We start from the raw sequence: 5,009 nt of genomic DNA, 5'->3' as shown, positions 1-5,009 counted from the left end.
AAATTTTTTTTTTTTTTTTTTTTTTTTTTTCTAATTTTAACAGTACTGTACATTAAATTGTCAGGAATTTGAGGCATAAATGGAGGGCTTTCCATCTCTTCCAATACAGAGAGCTTTAATTTAGCCCTGTGGTAGCAGGAGCCTAGAGATCACAATATTCTGGGGTATTTCCTTGAAGCAAAGTCATATTATTTTAATTATCTTTAACTTGAATGGATTAATGGTACTCTGAAGGGGGTGCTCCAAACAGCACCTCTGGCTGCAAGGAAAAGGTGGTGAAACCACCATGCTGATTCAGTGGTAGCAAGAGAAAGACTTGTCACAGCTCTTGCCTTCAGGGTGATGGATGGCAGCTTTGCTTCCACTCTGATGTGGTGTAGAAGGGTCTGGCAATGTACCCCAGATGCCATTTTTTTTTTTTTTTTTTTTTTCTCGTTGCTATTTCTAAACTGAAATGGCTTCCATTAACATAACATTTCATCACATAATTAAATAGAAAAAGAGCACTGATGAAGATAAATGGTCTATGACAAAGCACAGGAACATTTTTACAAATACACTCACATCCATGCCACTCCTTCAGTTTATATTGACAGTCAATGAAACCAGTCAGTGAGAAGTACATTATGAGGGACGGAACAGATGGAGAACAGTAGATAGATCATCTGGCACAATTCCTGCAGTGGGATTACTCCCTTAGGTTCATTTGCTAACATTTTGCCCAGTCTCGTATGAGTCAATGAGAAAACAAAACAAAAAAACAAAAACAAAAACAAAGGCTAGAAAAACTAAGAGGACAGCAGCAGCAAAAGCAAATCTTTTGGGAATAATTCAAAGCCATCAATGATTCTATAGCAAACAGAAGAGTTTCAACATTTCTTCTGTCATTTCAGAAAAAAAAAAAAAAAAAAAAAAAAAAAAAAAGGTATTTTAATGAATATTGACTCCATTGTAAATGTTAGAATTCAAAATCTGATGTTTATTTAATGAATATAGATCTAGTCAGCGTGGAAAAATGAGTATCTTCCATCATGACTGATTTCCCAAATTTCCCCCTGTTCAAAATATCAGCACAAAATTGAAGTACAAAGCTCTAAAAATGTTGGCAACCCACCCTGAAAAAAATCTTTATAAATTCAATGGACAGGAGAACGCATTTCATTTGAATACATTGGTCTTATTTAGAAGGTGATGGATGTGCTCCACTGTATTTAGGGGAGTGGAAACGTTCACCTTCTGTGAAGATGCCTGAAGTTAGTAAAGGGAAGTTCCACTCTTTGTTCCAGTACAGTTTAAGCTGTGTAATGGACTGAAGAAACCAGGAATATTTCTAGAACAGGATCTCCAGAACCCTGAATGTGAGTATACACCTTCGCTGCCTTTAAAGATTTCAGGAAGGGACAACAGATAAGGAATAACTGTTCTGGACCTCTTCCATGCTCACAAGTCCTGAACTACCTTGTAAAGTTGGACTGATTAGCTGCATAGGAGGTCATTCTGGACTTCATAAAGTATCAGTACATTTAATTATTAATTATCTTTTCTATGCTTAACTCATAACTTTAACAGAGAAAATGTGTCAAATGTGTCAGTATGGCATGGCAGTGAATAAACTTCTGACACATGTTATAAGATCTTTGAGGACAATAAAATATTTTATGGTGTTTTTTTTTTAAGCTCCATCCCATGCAACCATTTTTTAGGAACAATTGGGAAGAAGTTCAGGTTGAGGAAGCAGATGTCATCTGCTAAGTGCCAGGCCAGCAGTAGGTGAGGGCTGCAAAGAACATAGTACTCTGCTTCTGCCCAGACACCAGCATGTCCTTAAACAAACCAGTCACATAATTTTGCTGTTTCCAAAGCCCTTCGACACATTTCTGGGACTGAGTTGACATGGGTAACTCTGAATCAGGACATTCAGCAAACCGCAGGGGTAGTAACAAGTCAAGGATGAGCACGGCTGCTGCCTGCACATCCTGTTGTGCAGGGATAACACGGCATGGATTCTCCATACAATTTAATTTTAGCCCCCTTGACTGTACTTTTACTTCAATGCAAGGACGTGTGTAATCATCATCGTATGGTGTGAATATTAAGGTTAGATGTAATCTCCTGCTGTTAGAATATGAGCTCACTTACTCACAGCTCACTTATTTTTCCACATCTGATTACACCAATTACTAGAAAAACCACAGCTTTATTATAGCCAGGTTCCTGCATTAGCTTCTTAAGAAAGCAAGCTGCTAAGGTGCTCCATCCCATCAATTAGAATTAGCCATCTCTTTTCTTCTAGTAGTTTATATAAACTGGAATTTTTTAGAGTGCTGATTCATAATGTTAATAGTGAAGTTAATTTTACCTGGGCTGACTTCTAAGCTATTGGCATGAAATGAGAATTACTGTTATCTTTACACACCTGTAACTGGAATCAAGTCTTTTGTGAAGTTTTGCTCTACCATGCATTATGTTCTCTTGGCAACAATGAAATCTGTTTAGGACTTTGAGCTGTAATTTCCTTTACTTTCCCCCAGATCTGTATCTGTTTGTGTCAGACCGAAAGCTCTCCAAGGCAAGGATTTTGGTTAGGATTAGCTAGAAAAAACTTCAATTTATATTGATTCATATCGGTTCAGTATAGGCTCTCTTGGGTTTTGGGATTTATTTTTCCTAAGATAAATTTATATTTTCCATGATGGAATTTATAATCCTCAGCAATGCGCTGGCTGAATTATTCTTATTTAACAGACTAGTGCAGTGTATCCTTCACAGAGGGTAGGTAATATTGTATCGCTGTGATCTCTGTCATAACTGGATTTCAGAGTACTTTGGTAAATTAAAGGAAGTTGAAAGATGGTAATTCAAGTTAATGAAATTACTTTGAGCTTTCCTAAACGATTGGGCTCTAGGATATTTGAAGGAAGTCATGCCACCACTGAAATTTAGGTAATGATTTTAATATGGAGCAGTCACTGGACTGATCCACAGAATCCCAGAATCATCTCGGTTGGAAAACCCTTGAAGCTCCTCCAGTCCAACCATTAACCTCTCACTGACCGTTCCCAACTCCCCCAGATCCCTCAGCGTTGGCTCAGCCCGACTCTTCAACCCCTCCAGGGATCCCGGGGACTCCCCCCTGCCCTGGGCAGCCCATTCCAACGCCCAACAGCCCCTTCTGCACAGAAATCCTTCCTCAGAGCCAGCCTGACCCTGCCCTGGGCAGCTTGAGGCCATTCCCTCGGGGCCTGGCGCTGGGGCCTTGGCTCCAGAGACTCATCCCCCCTCTCTGCCCCCTCCTGGCAGGGAGTTGCCGAGGGCCAGGAGGTCTCCCCTCAGCCTCCTCTTCTCCAGACTGAACCCCCCAGTTCCCCCAGCCGCTCCCCAGCAGACCTGTGCTCCAGACCCTGCCCCAGCTCCGTTGCCCTTCTCTGCCCACGCTCGAGTCACTCAATGGCCTTTTTGGGGTGAGGGGCCCAACACTGAACCCAGGAATCGAGGGGCGGCCTCCCCAGTGCCGAGCCCAGGGCTCAGATCCCTTCCCTGTCCCTGCTGGCCACGCCAGTGCTGACACAAGCCAGGATCACTGCTGCTTGGACTCCTGTTCCTCAGCAAAGAATTTAAAAATCTTTAAGTGGAAAATACAAAAGAAAAAGAAAAGAAAACTAAAATATTCTTAGGTTTATAATAGAGGATGATTTTTTGTGTGTTTTTTGGAATACGGTAGCTTTACTGTTATATTGATTGCATCTCCTGCATAGACCTACTGCCCCAAGTAGTCTTTTCTTTTCCAACCACATAGTTTTCTTTTGGCAAATTTTCATTGTTTTTCAAATTTCCAATGCTTTTCAACACCCCGATTAAAAAAAAAAAATAAAAAATCATATATTATGCTTGTTTTTTCTCCATACACAAATATTAAATTTTCATGAGACAGATACAAACATTAACATGGCTAGCTGGACACCAATTTTGTGTCAAATTTTATCTTAAATTACTTGATACAGAAGACTGTTCCGAAAACTAGCCTGTTGCCAACTATGAAGTAATTAGACTTACAGGGGTTTGAAATCTTAGTCCAGTTTACTGTCATTAGTTATCTCAACAGGTATAGGTACATCAATAGGTAGATCAATAGAGACAGCCCTAACTATAACCAGCTATTTTATTCAGTCTCTGAACCATTCAGATATGAACAAGCTTTAGTCTAAAAGCTGTGTACACAACCATTTAAGAGACAACATATTTTAGCTCAAGCTGATGACTGGTTTCTGTACTACAAATGTCTCAGAGATGCCCACCTTGGTGCATCTGTAGAGAAGACACTCAGCTGCCTGGACTCAGTGGTAAAGGCAAACTCTGTGTCCGTAAGGCAGCTAAGCCAGCTCTCCTGGCTGACTACCGTGAAGGAGAGCTCCTTCAAAGAAGCTGGAGCCACATTTTGCCATAGAGCTGATCATCTGCAGTCACTAGAAATGAGAAAGTCACATCCCCTGTCTGAAAGGAACAGAATGTCATTTTCTCATTCAGTATCCCAAACTACTTATACATTATGTATACATATACATTGGTATGTTCAGTGAATTTAATTAATTTAACTTAGGCACATGAACTATTCTTATTTTTTTGCACTTAGTGAAATATTCTCTAAAAGCAGGTGTTGGGTTTCCCTGATCAGTGAATGGGAAGAGGAAGATGTCTACTGGTGACCTCCAGTTGGAGATCTCTTTACCAAAACCTGAACATTTGAATTAGGAAGACAGCATCTTATTCAGGTATCCATAAAGTGGGTTTAAAAATGTGTCCCACTTCCTATGGGTCTGAACCTGCAGAGAGCCTTCCAGCCTCACTGGTGGTCTCCATAGGGATTTTAGAAAGTCCTTACAGCGTACTTATTTTGCATCCATGGTTCCCTTCCTTCAGCCCTCTTTACATATAAGATATGAATGCTGGGAACTTCTACTAAACCATCTACAAAGTACTCCTGAAACTGTTTAACTTCCTTCAGAAGCTTG

Source organism: Athene cunicularia (genome assembly GCF_003259725.1).
Source record: "Athene cunicularia isolate RWA chromosome Z unlocalized genomic scaffold, athCun1 chrZ_part1, whole genome shotgun sequence".
NCBI lineage: Eukaryota > Metazoa > Chordata > Aves > Strigiformes > Strigidae > Athene > Athene cunicularia.
Note: the sequence above shows the minus strand (reverse complement) of the source record.